The following is a 19,498-nucleotide window of genomic DNA, read 5'->3' on the forward strand; positions in this document are numbered from 1 at the left end:
TTTTCCCACTCAGAGATACTTCCTCTTATGGTTGGCAGGGCCAGGTAAGTCTGCTCCTCAAAGAGCTATCAGTGGAAACAATGTCTCGAAAACAAATGTGAAGCTTCTTGTGAACCCAAGTTTTAAAGGAATTTTTATTTATTTTTTTTTGCCAAATAGATTATTATGGTGCAAATAAAACCTGTGTGTTTTATGCTTACCTGTAAATTGGTTCTGATATAATACAGACCATATGATTCACTAGATTTCTTATTATTATTTAGAAGGCCAGTAAATCAAATATTCATGGTATAATATTACATATCCCTGGCATAATTTGCTGAATTTGCCTCAACCAACAAACTATTTCAGCAAGGAATTCTGAAGCTTTTTGGCCAAGAAAGGTACAGGTTTTTCTTTTTCACAGTTTTTGTGTGGGGAGGGGAAGAAAGAATTAATGTTGAGTAAGCTGGAAGGAGAAACAGTATAAATATATAATTATTTTAAATACAGTGCTTTACTCTAAATGTTGCAGAAATTGCCAAAAGATACATTCCTCCCCAAACTTTTGTTTTCTAAGCAGGCTATTTATGATAATGATGGTATATAATTGTACTGAATGTTTATTTGAAGATAACTTTCTTTCTCTGCTTGGTAGCCAACAGGGAAAGTGGTGTCCACATCTGAAAATTGAAAGGATACAGAACCTTGCCTTGTCCATTTTGGTTATAGAAGTCTGGTACTATTTCTTGGCCCTAGCATCATGATTATAAGAGATACAGTCTCTGTCCTTATTAAGGAATTTTAAATTTGGTGGGAGAGACATCGATTACTAAGAGGTTATTAACTAACAAGACAACTGACATGAAGTTTAGTAAGTGCTAATGAGTGACTTAATGTAAAGGAGACTGAGTTCATCTGAAAAGTATCTAACACAGGGATATATCAAAACGACCTTGGCAAAGGCAGGAGGTTGAAGGAAGAGAAGGAACAATGAATGAAGACATATAAGATGACATGGCATGTTTTGGGAAATATGACTGAAAGCATTTCAGGGCACCTGAGGTAACTGTGTTAGACGTGTTTTCTCATATATAAACTTTTCTCAAGTGAAATTAATAAAGAGACTTATTAATCTGGTCAACACCCCATTTCTATGAAATCAAGTAAAGTAAGAACATTCTTATCTCAAAAAATATATAAAATGTAGAGACATATTTTCATACTTTTGGTTAGTATATTTTGACATCTTTCTTAAGTTTTCCAAATAGCTTTCCAAGATTTTTTTGGCTTGTCAAAAACTTCATTCTTAGTTTGATTGCGTTCAATTTATAATAACACTATTTTAAGTATTAACTCGAAAGTAAAAGTATATAGCACAATATTACTATGTGAAACAAAACTTACTGTGCTCAGGCCAGGACTCATTAGTTTCTGGGCCATGTCTACCAACCACATCAAGTACTGGTAAGATCCATTTTAATTGCTACCCACGGACCACCGCCCAAAAATCTCTCAAGATATATCTCTTCTCAAAAGAAAGAAATTAAGAATACAAACTCCAGAAAAGTTTAATTCTAGCTGTCTCAACCACTTGAAGTTTTACAGAAGGAATTCGAAAATGAGAAAGTAAAAGGATAACTAAATTACACTTTCTTAAAAATGGGTAAAATAAAAGTCCTGAAGCCAGACACTGTTTTTAATAGACTTACAGAGAAGATTCCCAGAAGTCATTGAATCCACCTCTTGGCCTCTGAGAATAATTATTCTTAAAGCCTTATGAAATGTATGCTATCAACTTGATTTGATAAAAAGTTCAAAAAAATACTTTGGAGTCTACTATTCCATATACTGTCAGGAGGATTCAGCTCACACTTTTTTTATATCCCTTCAATATAACTTTTTAAACAAATAACTGTTCGGTATATTCTACTTCAAGACAAGCAATTCAATACACCTTTTTTTGTTCATTTACAGGTATTGAATAAGAAGCTCAAAAATTTGCTAGAGTGATAATACTTTGGGGAATTAAGAAATACACTGAAAGGGCTGTTCATGTGCTGTTAGTTTCTGATAAATGCTCAGGAGGAAAAATGCCATACTGGACAAAAATAGGAATGAGAGAGAGAGAGAGAAAGAGAGAGAGAAAGACGAGGACGAGGAAGAGAGATATCACTACAATTTACACCATAACACTATAGGATAACAAAGAATTCTCTAGCCAAGCGTTCAGCTAGAAGTCATGCCAGATGGAGTGAAATTTGCAGTCCAGATGGGCAATACATCCTAGTGATCCATATGGATGGCATGTGGAAGCTAGTTAAGTACATATTGCCAGCTAGATTATCTATCATATCTATCTACTAAATGTGTAGTCATATTTATGCATCTCTATATATCTGCATCCTCCTCTTCATATCATGACTTCTACAAGATTGAGCAAAGATGACCCTGTGTACACAGACAAAACTGTAAGTTTACTTTTACACCCTGCCTCAGAGTCTCCTTCCTGAGAGTCACAGCTGCTTGTGCATAAGTTGGTAGGTTTTGTTCATTCATTCATTTATTCATGCATTTATTCAAAAAATTTTTATCGAAGAGCAATGAAGTGCCAGACACCTTTTACAGGTTAGAACAGAAATGAAGGGCAGGTGAATGAAGTGAAAGGAAACACTGTGTTTGTAGTAAGCCAATGAGACACTCCACCAACAGGTATAATCAATTCCAGCAGTGAGATCTTACATTAGAAGATCCAAATTAAAAAACAACGAACAAAACAAAACAAAACTTGTAATGCCTCAAAGACTTTCTTCCAAGTTCAAGAGATTTTTTTAGCTACTTAATTACTCATTGAGAGTGTCTCAAGTAAATAAATATAGAACCCTTTGTGATCCTTCAAGATTTGTAGCTATGTGGACTAAATAAATAAACACAAATCAAGCATACTGAAATTTCCAAACTTCCATTTGTAACAAGACAAAAATATTAAATATGCTTTCAGTTCACATGTTGATGATAGTGTGTTTGGTTATTTTTTTTTTTTCACATAATCTCATAAAGTTTTTCATATATGTCTAGATACAGGCAGGTATGTAGATGCATGTATATATTTATGAGCATGTATGTTTTGTGTGTGCATTATACACATGTATGACTATACACATGTGCATACACATATGTATACATACATGCACAAACATACCTACATATATATTGTCTTCCAAACTCAAATTAGAAAATTTTAAAATGGTATCTTCTTTCCATAATCCTTCTTCTTTTGCACTTTGGTTTCTCTTTGCTTGAATGACATTTTTCACAAATATTTACATGTATTATAATAGCCCATAAACATCTTCATGCTTAAATTAAAAATATTAAACTGTCTGAAATTCAGGATTGAGCTTTGTTTTGTTTTGGTCCTTTAACAAAAAAAATACTGATTGATTAGAACTCTATAATTCTATGACTCAATAATTTTACTATATTTTGTTAAGCTTCTCTCATGTTCTAAAATACATGTCATTAGCCTGGTTTACAAATCTCACATTACAGTTTTATGACAGGATGTTATTTCTTCATCTACTACTGTGGATACCAGACGCCCACATAGTTCAAGTTTTTATAACATCTGAAGGGGTTTCTGAGTTCTGACTTTTATAAACATAAATAGTTGAGAAATACTGGGTCTATTCTATGGCATGAGACCTACATATAGAATATTACATATTGAACTTAAACATGGATATACCCTACACGTACTATACTATTGTATAGTACAGTTTTGATATTAAGTTTCCCTTTTTCTTAGAAATTGGCTAAATTCTTAGCTATTTGTAACCAATATTTCCACTCTGGATAAATCAATCTTTTTTGCTTTATTTATTGTCCGGTTTCCATAGATGTTCTCTGTTACTATACACCATAATTACCGCATCAGGATGCAAAAGAATTCTCAGTAACCGATACAGAATTTTTATTTTATTTTTTAAATCAAGAAGCATAATTTCCAGCTAAAGTCTGAGATGAAATAAGATTCCTTAGTGTGCAAAAGCGGCCTTATATAGACCTTCTTGTCTACAACTAACAAAACCAGCACAACGCAAGGCATAGAGAAGGCACCCAATAAATATTTGGGAAATACTTGACACATCTTCCTCTGGATGTTTTGTTTCTCTCTTTTCATGGGTTGTATTTTAATAGTAATTATCTCATTTTGACTTGCTGACTAGTCCTGAGAACTCAAAAAATACTTACTCTTATTCCCAGATTCTTATAGTTAATATGTGGTATATATAGCATTCAAAGTTTGGGCTGAATGCACTTCTTGGTACATAATAGTCAAGTTGTTGGTGAATAAATGAAAAACAAAAAGAGAGAATGTACAAATCACAGATATTCTAACTACCAACTCATATTGTTTGTATTAAATAATGCTGCCTAGTAGTTTAGAAAATGGATTTTTAAAAAAAGCTTCAAAAATAGATTTTAAAAAACAGGAAACAGATTGGAGCCCCTGGGTGGCTCAGTCACTTGAGCTCCAACTTCAGCTCAGGTCATGATCTCCCGGTTCATGAGTTCAAGCCCCACATCAGGCTCACCGCTGTCAGAGTGGAGCCTGCTTCAGATCCTCTGCCCCTCCTCTGCTTGTTCTTTCAAAAATAAATAAACATTTAAAAAATATGAAATAGAATGAGAAAGAAACTTTGCAAACTTACATGTATCCACCCACTTAAACGTACACACACATAAATTCATCTCCATGCACACATTCATGGAGTTTTGGGAGAAATATCATATTAAAGAGAAGAAAGGTATATTCCAAGCAAACAAAGCAGATGTTCTAATGCTCTTCATATAGTTCATTTGATGTTAAGTAGTTTGTCTATACCATCTCAGAAGATACAGGTTTAACTGATAAGATGAGAGGAAGAGAAGAATCATGGTGATCAATTCTATACAAGAGCTTTTCAGATAATGTTATCATAGCTATCTTGGAATAACAGAACATTTAAAAAAACATTCATTTATAGGGATGGACATTCTACTCATAATCCCATGTTTAAGATTACAAAGATTACAAGATTACAGGAACAAAGGCAATTATTAGTCAAAACTGTGGAAAATATAGACTAAAGCAATCTTTAGACTATCATTTCTTATTCTTTAAGATCTCTACTGCCTCTACTGCCTCAGTTGCCATGGTAACGGGTACATTATTTTCTCCTTAATTTGACTTTTTCCAAGAATTTCATTTGAAAGACAAAGCCAATCACTATCCTGTCTTATTTTGTTTAAGAGCAAGAACAATAATTCAATAGTTGCTACTTATTGAATGATATTATTTATAGGGATGCCAGAGTTGTCCTTTACAAAACCTTCTAAAAGGAGGTATTTATAACTCACTTATATATAAGGAAATGGAGTCTTAGGGAAATGTAACCGTCTAAGATCACATCTTAGGCAAATGGGAAAGTCACATCATTTGAAACCAGTTCTATCTGATTACAAAGGCACACCATAAATCAAAATTACATCTTGGTACTTCTTTATCTGGTACTGATTTTAATTCGGTACACAATATGAAAATGGAATTAATAAATTCCTAACTGATTTCACACATGAAATAATTCTTTGGTGATTGGCTATCTGATGAACTATTTTAATTTTATGGAAGTATTCAGGTTCTTTTGATGAATCAGAAGTGGTTTGTGAAAGACAAAAAAGGAATCCAGAACAACTACAAGGTTTTTGGCCTGAGCACTGAAAGGAGGAAATTGCTACCAATGAGATGAAGGCCGTGAAAGAAGCAGGTTTGAGAAAAATCCAATTGTTCAATTTTGTCCATGTTGAGTTTGAGATTCTATTAGTCATCTAAACAGAGGTGTCACATTGGCAGTTGAATACACAAATCAGGAGACCACATTAGCATACAGACTGAAACCCAAAAAACTGGAATGAAGTCATCAGGAAGTGAATGTAAATAGACAAGAGAAGTGGTCCAAACCCAAGCCCTAGTATACTCCAAAAATAAGAGGCCTGGGAGACCAGCGAAGGAGAATGAGTAGGAACAAACCAGCGGAGTGAGGTGGGGGTGGGGGTGGGGGTGGGGGTGGGGGCGACCAAGAGAGGGATGTGTCCTGGAAGTCCAGAGGTGAGCACTGAAGCAGGGAGGCAAGAGTGATCATCTGTAACAAATGGTGCTGAAAGATCAATTAAAACAAGGACTGAGCACTGGCCACTGGATTCAGCAGATGGTTGGGAGAAAAGCCTATTTTTTTTTTTTTTCTGACTACAGATTTATTCAACACAAAACAACCTCCTCCAACTTTAGTGAGGTGACTGACCACATCTATGACCAAATCTACCTCTAAACTGGAATTCAGTTACTGAGACAGTCCCGGACTCAGCTTTCTTGTCGGCACCAGGGGACACGGCGCTTGGTCTATAGGTGTCTATCAGCTTCCCTTTGTGTGAGTCTTGCAGATCACTCTCCAGAACTCTGGGCTGTGGCCTGCCAATCTCAGGACTTCTGCAGCGCAGAGTGGTAGACACAATCTCAGGGGGCAGGTAAAGGTAATCACAGAGATACTGGATACCCTCGTTGGTGAGCTAACAATAGAAATGTTTCCAGGCAAACTGTTCCTTTACACAGCCTCATGATTCGAGAGACTGCAGGACTTTCATGATGTGAAGACTGGGCACATTCTTGTCTGCCAGCTCAAGGTGTTTAGGCATGTGGACATCCTTCTTAGCCACCATCACTCCCTCCTTGAAAGGGAGTTCATAAATGGCAGTATGGTTCTTCCTGGGCATCAACATCTCGGCACCTGCTATGTCCTGGTCCAGAGTTGGAAAGGAAGGGGCATGCACAACATGCAAAAAGCCTCATCGATGTAAATTTAAAATGAAATGGGAGGAGAGGAATGGAAACCATGTGTTTATACAATACTTTTAAAGCACACTGCTGTACAAGGAACCAAAGAAATGAGACAGTAGCTGACAAAGAAAGGAGGGAAAGAAATAAGAACAAGCTGTGCTGAGGGAGACGGTCTAGCAGAAGGTGAAAGATTGTGATGTAGGCTCATCATAGGTGAAGAAGGTGAATTTCTGGAGAAATGTCCTTCAGTAGGTGAAAGGAGGTAGAACGTATGAGAGAAGACACTGGCTTTAGACAGAAGACAACACCATCTTTCATAACAGGTGGGAAGGCAGAGCATGTGGTTTCCCTTGCTGGTAACTATAGTGGTGGGGGTTTGTGTAACTGCTCAGGAACATAGGAAGCTGAGATATCAGCTGAGAGTCAGCTTAGGGGAGGGAGTAGTGAATGTTTGAAGAAGTGAGGAAATGGTATGAAACTGTCATGTAAAACTGTCATGTAAAAGAGAGAGAATAATAAAATATACCTATATTAAAGAACAAGCTTAGACATGCAAGCAAATCAGTTGATTTTAACTTCTTCAATTAAAAGCTTTGGCTGTGAATGGGTGGGTTGCTAGAAGCTAGAGTTTTTATAGCATGGCAGAAAGCAGTTTAGAATGCATGCTCTTTGGAGGAGGCAGATCCACAGACTGAGAACAGAAGGGAGGAAAGGGATGAGTCACACATGCCCAGTTCATTCTATCAAACTCATCTATTAAGGAAGTCATTTCTTCCTGGGGGCATACAAGTTACTCTAATGGGGCCAGAAGAATTACTCTAATGGGAGTCCAGCCACCTGGAGTAGAGGGGAATGTATTCCCCAGAATGTGACTCCCCTTTCTTCCATTCTCGTGTTCTCTTATTTTCACTACACTTTTTCTTAGACATCATGAAAATAAATACCATTTGACCAAGTTCTGTCCCAATCTATCTGCTAATTCCCATTTTCACTCTCTCTATACCCAACCAAGAATCCATGGTCCATCATATCTTTCATTCTCTTGCCAAAACCCTCACTCTATTTTCTTAATATACTTCTGTTTGACCCATTCAGTAAACAGTTGTATTAATCCACTCGTCCAGCTTCTCTGCTACAACCTGAGTTGATGTGTGTTGTTGGAGCACCTCAGATAATCAAAACACTGACAAATTCATAATCCTCAACCTCAGCAGTGCTCTCTGTACTGCCTGGCCCTTCATCCCTTACATTCCTTTCACAGCAGGTCAATAATAAACATTTCTCCAGTCTGCTAAGGCCTCTCTTTGTTGCTTGCTCACTCATTTGCGGCAGATTAATAGTTGATTGTTTTATACTAAAATTCCTTTCCTTACAATCTCACATCTATTTGCCCCTATCCTTATCTCTTCTTCTCTCATCTCAAAGTCTGAGACTGATACTTCCACTTGAATCTTGTCACAAGGAGAAAAGGAAGCTTCCAGGCAATTTTAACTCTGGGGATCTTCTTAGGCATCATTAGCAATGGTTTGCACTTTTTCTGAAAGACAGTCTCTTTTGTGGGTTTTCCTTAATTGTCCCTGCAAAGCATCCACATATTCAATGGCTTCTCCAAACTTAGGTTGCTATAGACTATCTCCTAACATCACTTAAAATCCTAGATGGTTACAGATATAGAACACACTAGTGATCATCTAGTGGAGTAGAATGTTCTGCACATTAGCATCCTCTATGGTGCTTTAAAAAATACCAATGGTTAGGCCTCAACGCTGGTGATTTTTTATGTAATTAGTTTAAGGATGACAAAACGGTGTTTTTCTAAATCTCCCCAGATTTTTTTTTTTCAATGTGCAAACAGGATTAAGGGATAGCTGATGTAGTGGAATTCTTTTTTTATAGTCAAACCGAACATAAGCAAGATAAAAATGTCCTGCTTTTCTTGGTGATACCATGAATCATTCTGAGCTAACTAGGACAGAGCTTCCCAGCCGGTGTGTTGCAAACAGATTACAGGTGTACTGAAACACCAGTCTCTCAGCTTCAGAGTGATTTGTCAAATCCTGGGACTTCCAGAGCTCCTGAGGTACTCAATACTAGGCATGAGCACCCTCCTCTGTCTACATTAGTATAATGGAAAACTTTATGATTTCCTCTTTACGCTACAATGTGAGCAAGATTGAGAAACACTGATCTGGTGTGTGCTTATCCTCAAGAGCCACTGGCTAATATTTCTTCTTTGAGAAGTCTATCTTTTCACCTTTTCTCCATTCAATTCCATTTTTTGGGCGCCTCGGTGTCTCAGTCGGGTAAGCGTATGACTTTGGCTCAGGACACGATCTCACAGTTTGTGGGTTTGAGCCCTGCTTTGGGCTCTGTGCTGACAGCTCAGAGCCTGGAGCCTGCTTCGGATTCTGTCTCTCTCTCTTTCTCTCTCTGCCCCTCCCCTGCTCATACTCTGTCTCTCCATCTCTCTCAAAAATAAATAAAACATTAAAAAAAACTTTTGTAATTCCATTTTTAATGTTTCCTCTCTCTTCTAAGCCCAGGTCATGTGACCAATTTTGTGTTATCAGTAATTTCTTCTGTCCAATAACTAAGTAAGGAATGAAAAGTTAAAACACCATGTAGAGGATGACCTCAGCAAAACTTAATTTTAAATGAATGTGAGTATTAGTGAATTATTAAAAGTTATTATTATGTCCTGGATCACAACCTCCTGGTTGGAAATGCAGACATCTAAATGACTATGGTCAAGTCACAATTTTTCAGCTTGTTGATTAGAAGGCCATGCAGATACAGAATCAAGAGTTTATTATATCACGATAAATTATGGGCATACATTAATTTCTTCAATTTATCTGCCTTGTACTTGACATTCACCACACATAAATAAATGAAAGGAACATAAATATTAACATTTCATAACAAAGACAGAAATTCTTATTATAAATGCATTGCTTTAATATCAAAAGGGCCATAATCAGTAACATGATTACGATGCCTTGGACAGCATTCCACACTCTAGCATCCCCAGTCATACAAAATAAATATTAATGTGATTGAACTTATTAGATGCAAGGAATTTGATAATTCTTTGAACTTTGATTGTATTATTATTAAATCACCAACTCAGTACATGGGACCTAGCACCAAACAGATCCAAGTTCAAATCTCCATGCTTCTTTCTTGATAAATAAAGCTTTGACTTAGCTTCCCTGTGCATCAGGTTTCTTTGAAGTGGGGATTAAAATAGGTTTCAACTCATTGTAAAAACAGAGATAATGTATTTTAAAAAACTTACTGTCATTGTTACCCTCTCAGCACTCAGAATCCAAACCGACTTTCCAAATTTCTTTATTCAACCCAACAACAATTGTGTTTCATTTATCCCTTGCCCAATTGTTTTTGGTTGCCTGGAATTTTCTTTTTACTCATTTCAAGATCTAGTTTCACTGCCCCCTCATCTATGAAGTCTTATCAATCCAGAAACTTTTTACTGTCACACAATTAGTCTACACTTCAATTGTGGCCCTTACTAAAGTCTGCAAAAGGTGAGTTATTAGCATGTTGGTGTGCTTGTACACTCAACTGGGGGCTGTTGGAGAATGTGGATTGTTCTCCACACAGCAGCCTGTAAGATCTGTTAAATATGTGAATCAGGCCATTGCATTCTCTTACTCTCAACCTTCCAGAAGCTTCCTGTCATATTTTGAAGAAAATGCAAAGTCCCTAAATACAATTCTGTCCTCAGTTCATGCCACCACGCCCCTATATACTGTCCACTGCCAAATGATCTCCTTGCAGTTCCCAAAATATAATGTCAATTGATACAATGAAGATCTACTGAGTACCAGCTATGAGGTGGATTCTATTCTAGGCATTTAGCATATATTGGTAAACACAACAGACAGACACCCTTCTTTGTAGAGCTCTCACTGCAGTGGGAAGAAGTGCAAAAACCACCAATACAATAAGTAAATTAAATTGTATGTCAGAGGGGATAAGTGTAATGGAAAGAAGTAGAAGAGTGAAGAGAAACAGGCACTAGAACAAGGGAAGAGGGATTAGTGAGCTGTGATTTCAAATTCCATATTGATGTTGCCTCCTTGGTATTTGCAACTGCGGCTCCTTTTGCCTGGCTCTCTCCCCCGCCCACCCAATAGTCAGATGGTCCCGTCCATCAGTTACTTAAGGGTATGCCTAAACGTCAGCACTTCTGTAAGTTCTTATCTGAAGACGGTCTAAAAAGTATGTCCCCACTCTTTCCCTGCAACACTTTATTCCCTTAGTCAGCTTTATTTTCTCCATTGCACTATATGTGAAAAATGACATTTATTTATTTTATAAAGGAATGTATTTTTTTTTGTTTTATTAACTGTTGCATTCATTCCCATAATGTTTGGCATAAAGTTAATAAATATTCATTGAATAAATGAACGTAGGTAATAATTAGCTTCAACTAATCGTTATTAAATATCAGAGGTAGGGCCAAGAAGACTAAAATTTAGTCAATAATCTATTATTTCTCAATAACTGGGAAGAGTTTTTATATTTTAAAGTTCTGCTTCTGATGTCCATGGCACTTCTATTGAAAAAATTTCCTGACAAACTTCTTTAAATTGGACCACTGATTCATCAATTCAACAATTAAAAACTGAGTGCCTATAATGTTCTCAGCTTTGTACTAAGCACTGGGGATACAGCAATTCACTATATTGTGCACCTGAAACTAATATAACACTGTAAGTTATTTATATTAGAATTTAAAAATAAATAATAATAAAATTGTTTAAATGGAGATAATTATTTTAAAGTAATCTTTAATAAAAACCCCTATACATATATTATAAAATTAAAATCCAAAAATTGTGAATATAATCACACTGCTAATCTTTTTGAGTTAAATTACCATTCAGCAATGGTCACAGAAGCTTGATATTTTTGTGTGTGTCTCCTCCCTGGATTCAGAGTAAAGCTAACTGTTTCTCCCTGGTGAAGGACCAGGAGCACCTGAATTGGTAAATGTTCCTTCTATTCTTAGGAGCTTTGGTCCTGATGACAATGACACTTAGATTAAGGGTTAGTGAAACATAAAGATTTATATGGTTCAAATTTGTCCTCTGGGTCCAAAATGATGCAGTACCAGATCTACTGAGTAGTTTTTATAATCTATAAGTTAAAATGTACCAACATTTATACTTTTATACCTAGACTATAACTAAAACCTAGAATGATATAAAGATATAAACAAATATCCAAACTTTCACGTGAGAGACAGCCAGAAAGACAATCTGAGGCAGAGAATGACCAATAAACTTTATGAACTATTATGTCTACTACTGATTTTAAATTATTTTCTGTTCGGTGATGTAATACCTTCGTTATCTTAAAATTATCCATAAAAAGCTGTATTTGTTACAATTTAGGGAAAGAAGGTAATGGAAATGCCTCCATGCATGAGTCAAGGAGGTTCAAGGAGAGGACAGATTCTGGTAGTATCTAAGAGTATCTAAGGTCATTGGAATTGAGCCTGCAGCATAAATCAGAAGCATCAAGTTTGATGCAAATGGCAGGCAAATTTAAAATCCCCCTTTACATCTAGAGAAATGTTAAGGGTACTTTAGCATTTATCATACCCATGATAAGATAGATATATTATTTAGATATTAAAGGAAATATCTTAACAAAATGTAAGGGCACCTTAACATCTATCACACCCATGATAAAGTATATTATTTACATATTTCAATATTAAAGGAAGGAACTTAAAGAAATGTCATTTATTTATTTAAAAATATATATTTGTATGTGTGTATATATATACAAATACATGTGTGTGTGTATATATATGTATATATACTTTATTTGTGTATATATATATATATATATATATGTGCTTTAGGAAATCAGTGTGTGTGTATGTGTGTGTGTGTGTGTGTGTGTATGTATACATACTTTCTATAAAGCTGTTTGAACTGTTGAGGATGCTACTGTGAACAAAACAGAAAAAACAGTCCTTTCCTCATGGAGCTTACCTTCCAGTGGAGTAAATAGGAGAACTGAATTTTTTTAAAAGGTAATTAGAAAAGGCCCCCAGGAAAAAGTAACATTTGAACAGAAACAGACTTGAGGTGAAGAATGAGCCATGGAGGTATCCAAAGGAAAAGGGTATTGGGTAAAGCAAAGAAGAAATACAAAGGTGCTAAGGTGGTAGCATGCTCAGGGTGTGAATAAAGAAAAGGGAGGGTGGTGTCCCAAGCTGGGTACATGAGCAAGGGAGCTTTAGATGACGAAATCACAATGAGAACAAGAAGCCATATTATGGTGGATGTTATAGGGCATTAACTGGGCATTGGCTTTTATTCTGAGTAAGACAGGAGGCAGGGTGGAAGGCTATGGAAGGCCTTGAGGGGAGGAGAGACATGATTAAATGGTTGACCAACGTTTTAAAAGAATCATTCTGCCTTCTGGGTTAAGAATAAAGTATAGACAATACCCAATAGTGGGATTACTAGATCATAGGGTAATTCTATTTTTAAATTTTTTGAGGAAGTTCCACACTGTTTTACACAATTGCTGTACGTTTGCCTTCTCACCTATAGTGCATAAGGGTTCCTTCTTCTCCGCAGCTTTACCAACACTTGTTGTTTCTTGTGGATGTGTTTCTAGCCATTCTGACAGGTGTGAGATGATAACTCACTGTGGTTTTGATTTGCATTTTTCTGATGGGAAGTGATGTAGAGAACCTTTTCATTATTTACAATAGCCAAGATATTGAAGCAACCCAGTGTCCACTGATAGATGAATGGATAAAGAAAATGTGATATGTATGTTTGTATGTGTATATATATATATATATATGTATATATATATATATATATACACACACACACACACACACACACACACACAATGGAGTATTACTCAACCATAAAAAAGAATGAAATCTTGCCACCTGCAACAACATGAGTGGATATAAAGAGTGTAGTACTAAATGAAATAAGTCAGTCAGAGAAAGATAAATACCATATGATTTCACTCGTATGTGGAATTTAAGAAACAAACAAAAGAAAAGAAAGAGACCACCAACCACCACCACCACCACCAACAACAACAAATTCTTAAATATAAAGAACTGGTGGTTGCCAGAGGGTTGGTGGGTGTGTACATGGGTTAAATAGATCAAGAGGATTAAGTGGTAATAACTGAGTAATGTACACAAGTGTTGAATCACTATTTTGTAAAACTGAAACTTAACTATAATGAAATTTTAAAAATACATAAAAATTTAAAAACAAAAAAGAATGAGGCTTGGGGAGGGGAGGTTAGAGGGGTACAAGGGAAATGAACTAGGGCGCTATTCAGGTGAAAGCTAATGGTGGCTCAGACAAAGGTGGAAGTGGTAAAGGCGACTGAGACCTAGCTGGACTTTAAAAATATTTTGAAGGTAGATTTGGAAATAAGAGAAATAAGAAACCAGCATAACTCCAAGAATTCTACCTACATGAAGACTATGGTTGGATCAAGTTTGGAAGGAAGATCCACAACTCGATTTTCAACATGGACATCTATTAGACATTCACATGGAGATTTTAACTAGGTGGTTGGACACATGAGCTTGGGTTTCAGTGGAGAGTCTTAGCAAGAACAATAAATTTGGAAGTCTTCAGTGTGTAGACTTAGGGGAGTAAATACTGGAAAAAAAGAGAAGGGTTTAATTACTAAACCCTCCAGTGCCCCAATATTAAAAGAGTCCAGCAAAATGAAGAAGGGCCAGCAAAAGAAGCTAAAAGGAGGGGCCAGTAAGCAATACACTAGGATGCAGATGGTGTTTCACCAGTGGAGCATCCCACTCGTAGTCTCCTACCTGAAGCAAAAGGCTTCTACTTAGAGAAGGCAGCGTCTTTGGCCAAGCCGATAACTTGGATAGCAAACCAGGTAGACTGAAAAAGGAAGTGGCATTTTCCTGGTCAACTAGATGATGTTCATGATGTTGATGTTCAGTCACATGATTATATTCCCATTCTGACTCTAATGGAGGGTCAGGAGGGGAATATAATAATGAACAACTTGTGCCTAAATTTGATACAGAGCTCAACGCCAGTACCTGAAATAATCTGGGAGTGCTAGATGTCAGCAGTAAGAGGTATATAGATTCTTCGAGTAAAATGTTGATATAATCCAGTGATTGATAATTTTCTTTTTTTCTAAATAGAATATATTTTATTTATTTTATTAAGTGTTTACTTTTAATCCCAGTATAATTAACATAGTGTCATATTAGTTTCAGGTGTCAAATATAGTAATTCATTCTATACATTCAATTCTATACATTATTCAGTGCTCATCAAAATAAGTGTACTCTTTAATCTCCCGATCACCTATTTCACCCATCCCACCTTCCACCTCTGCTCTGGTAACCATAAACAGAATGTATTTTAAGTGAAATTATATGTGGGAGCCCAAGATGTAAGCCATATAAAAGTGGAATTTCTTTGTTTGAGTCAGAATCAGAGTCCTGCTTGTTCACAGTCCTGCTGAAGCTAACCTCATTGAGGCATCCTGACATAGTCCTAGGGCCTTGGTAAACATGGCTTAAAAACACAAGCATAAATGTAAAAAAAAAAAAAAAAAACCTTAATCAGTTCAGAGGGGAAAATAATCGGCATTTGCAGCAGTCAGGAAAGGTTTGGGGGAAAAGGACCTCCATAAAATATGTCCAGGTTGTCAATGTATTGTTTTTCCTCCCTAGATTATGATGTGCAAAATCTCTAAAACTACTGATAGCATAAAGAGGATAACCAGGGCTATCTATCAATCATTTTAAATAAATTGTAATTTAAAGAAAGGGAGAAAGTTAATAGTGTAGAAGAAAATTAAACTTGATGTAAATAAGAATACACACATTTAGTGAGGTTTATCCATTTCAAGAACACATTAAATCTAAAATAAGGGAATAAAAAGATGCATTTAAAAGTTTAAAACAGGGGTGCCTGGGTGGCCCATTTGGTTAAATGTCTGACTCGTGATTTCAACTCAGTTCGTGGTTCCTGAGACTGAGCACACCCCTCCCCTCCATGTCCACCCCCTCCCACCATAGGGCTCTAATCTGGGAGGGCAGAACCTGCTTGGGATTCTCTCTCTCCATGTCTTTGTCCCTCCCTCACCCCCAAAGTAAATAAACTTAAAAAAAAAGTTAAAAAAAAGAGAAACAACATAGTGACTATGCTCTTCCACAGCCACCAAGACAGAAGTTGCAATAAAGAGGAGGCATGATAATGAACTCACAGTTGCAATATTAATCTATTTTAATCAAATGAGAGATAAGCCTTTCTGCCAGCACTAAGTGGAAGTGTGAATAGGAAAGCAATCTTGTGGGGTCCCTCAAGAGGAATACTCCAGCTTATTTAGAGATGTGAGATATTCAGGAGATATTCAAAACAGTGAAAACAGAGATGCTCAAAATGTACAGCATTAATTTAAAAGAGTAGCTGAAAAGGAATAAGTGTCATGAGAAATATAAACTGGTATTTATAAATGCTCATTAAAATAATGAGTATCTTAGGCAATTTTAATGACCTAAAATGATATGCCATTAACTTCATCCATCTACTGTACAGAATTGGAACATTAATTTTCTGTCTAAGGCCAACAATGTTTACAAATGTGAGCAGTTAAGTGATCTGCAAAGATGTCAGAGTAACTAACATTTGCAATGTAAGACTCCCACTACAATCTGTTTTCAGATTGCATATACAGTGTATCCACAATTGCATCCTATGGGTATGTGGGTACAGTTTCTAAAACCAGGCATTCAAAAGAAGAACAAATGTCCTAATGATTCAGATATGCATCTGGACCTTTTCTTTATACGAATTTGATACCAAAAAACAAACTAACTCATTTTTTCCTTCTACTAGAATTATGTAAATTATGTAACGGCAGGGAATTTTGTTTTGGTCATTGTTATAACCTCATTGCTTAGAAGAGTGCCTCACAAAGTCACAACTCAATGAATATTAGTTGATAGAATGAATGCCAGAAACATACACAAGATATAGTGACAACACCATTCCCTGGAAGTCAGTAAAAAGGTTTTTATTTTTTTTTTTATTTTTATTTTTTTTAAATTTTTTTTAACATTTATTCATTTTTGAAAGGCAGAAAGAGACAGGGCGAGAATGGGGGAAGGGCAGAGAGAGAGGAAGACACAGAAACAGAAGCAAGCTCTAGGCTCCAAGCTATCAGCACAGGGCCCGACATAGGGTTCGAACTCACGGACCGCAAGATCATGACCTGTGCCGAAGTTGGCCACTTAACCAACTGAGCCACCCAGGCACCCCAAAAAGGTTCACTTTAAAAAAGCTACTTTGAATAGTAGAATTATAGACTTGCATAGATAAGAGGCCCTAAAATGTATATTCACTTTTTACTACCAAATTATAGACAATACACTCCATTTTTGGTGAATATAGAAACATAACAACATTTGGTAATTAAAACAAACTGCAGGAGACAGGAACTGATTTTTCTAATTGTCCCTATGCTGATAATCATCAGAAGTAATTAGGGAAAGAGGAAAGCCTTATAACATGGTTAGGTGGCATTAGATTTTTTTACTCAGATAAGAAGTAGGCCAAAGCAGGTTAAATCAAAACAAAACAAAAGTATAGAAGCAAAACAAACAACAACAACAACAAAAAAACCAACCATAGGTGGTTAAAATTCAGTTTGCAGGTCGCCCAAAAGAGAAATAAATATTTAACTTTGAATTCTTAAAAAGCCTCTGTGTGTGTGTGTGTGTGTGTGTGTGTGTGTGTGCATTTGTGCATGTGTGTATAAAATAGAACAAAGGAAAATCTTGCATCCTAAATAACTCCGTTTATCATAGTTGCAACCAATCCTTGTGTGAATTACTATGCTATAATTATTCATTCAATATAATATATAAATGTTCATATAATAATTATCCATTCTTATATTCAAACAGTGGTATAATTTCTCCTTCTCAGATAGTCCCAGATCCTGCTGTCTATAGTTTTATTAGAAGGCTTACAACCTTATCTCTTACAGTAGAATTATTTGTATATTCATTTCCTTCAATTCACTGTCAGTTCTCTTAAAGACCATGGATAATGGCTTATTAACCTTTAGTACTAAGTTACTGATGGTTAGATCATAAAATGTGACAGAAAAATCTGTATTTTTTCTTGCTTTATCTATAAATTGATTCTGTAAGTCTTATGAGATTAAAGACCGTACTCACAACTTTATCTTCTATGCTAAGAAGTTACTAAAACAATATTTACTGAATGGTTAATTAGAAAAATTCATAATTGGAATAATTATGGTTTTGAAGAACCACAGACATGACACAAGTATACATGGCAATTAACAGAACTTATACAAAGATATCAAAAAATTAAAATTTAAGTTAGATACATCAGGACACCAGGAAATCTTTTGTGGAAATGGAAATTATTATGTGTTAGCTAAAGATATCATGTTTTTGAGTTTGGAGTCTATTTTGAATAGAGAAGTGTTAACCACATCATTTTCCAACTAAGATGTGATGAAAGTAAGACTGTGACATTGGGGTTAAAAAAGGCAAATTTTACTTAGTACTCTTTTATCTCCTGTAAACAAGGCAGTTACATTTGGGCACTAGTCAAATAGTTGCATAAAAAGAAAACACACCACAAAAAACAATGTTCACTATGTTCATGATCAGAACATTATGCCACCAAACCTTTATAGTGAGTCACTTGTCATATTTTATACTAATTGGTTTGCAATAATAGATCTTTGGCAAGGGAAAACATTCCTTGTGAAATGGTGACTAGGAAGGAACAGGTGCAACAGAAGAGACAGGTGGTTTGGAAAATGGATCTTCATATGTATAAGCACTAAACATCAAAACACAGTCTTCCTAGGGTAGTTGATAATCATATGACAATCATAATCAAACTGGCAAATCTAGAAAAATATAGAGTAGATACATGCTCATTATATATTCTGTTTCTTAATTATTAATTTGTTAGCCAGGACAAATCGTATAATTTATACACTGCTTTAGCACTTGTCCCAGGTCGCAGGGTTATATATAATATCTAACTATGATAAGGGTGATGACAAAATACCTTAAGGAATTTCCTCTCCACATTTTACCCCAGACAGCAACCAGAATTAAGGCAATGAATGGCATAGTCTTTTACTAGTCCCAAGCTTTCTCAGAATTTTAATAATGGAAGTAACAACTTCTAAGTGACAGGTTATATAAATGAAAAAGACCCTTTCATATGCTAAATATGATATCAATGCAAAAGTGAAGGAGGTTAGGCCACAATGCAATTAACTATGCTATAAAAAAACATTTCAGAATAACTTAGTCTGTTAAAATGCTAATAATTGGGCAAATTTCATACAGAATGAATTTGAGGCAGTTTGTTAAAATATAGAGGTAATGATGCTATGAAGTAATGCTGTGATTATAATAAATTAATCAGTTTTATTCTCTGAAGTGGTACTAGAATTTACTAGAATTCATCCATGTTCATCACCAAGCTTGTCTTGAGTCATAGGAGGACCTACTTAGCTAAAAAATATGGTTGTTTAAATAAAAATTTATGAAGTATGGGACATGTC

The 19,498-nt window shown here is 35.7% G+C and overlaps 1 protein-coding gene and 1 pseudogene across 1 annotated transcript in view; both read right to left on the reverse strand.

Annotated features, from left to right (window-relative positions):
- LOC102959227 overlaps window positions 1-6,798 on the reverse strand; it is a 31,334-nt pseudogene extending 24,536 nt beyond the window's left edge.
- Window positions 1-19,498, reverse strand: part of PPFIA2 (PTPRF interacting protein alpha 2) — a 487,632-nt gene that overhangs the window by 324,790 nt on the left and 143,344 nt on the right. The gene's annotated exons all lie outside the window — the stretch shown is intronic.

Source organism: Panthera tigris, chromosome B4, assembly GCF_018350195.1.
Source record: "Panthera tigris isolate Pti1 chromosome B4, P.tigris_Pti1_mat1.1, whole genome shotgun sequence".
Taxonomy (NCBI): Eukaryota; Metazoa; Chordata; class Mammalia; order Carnivora; family Felidae; genus Panthera; species Panthera tigris.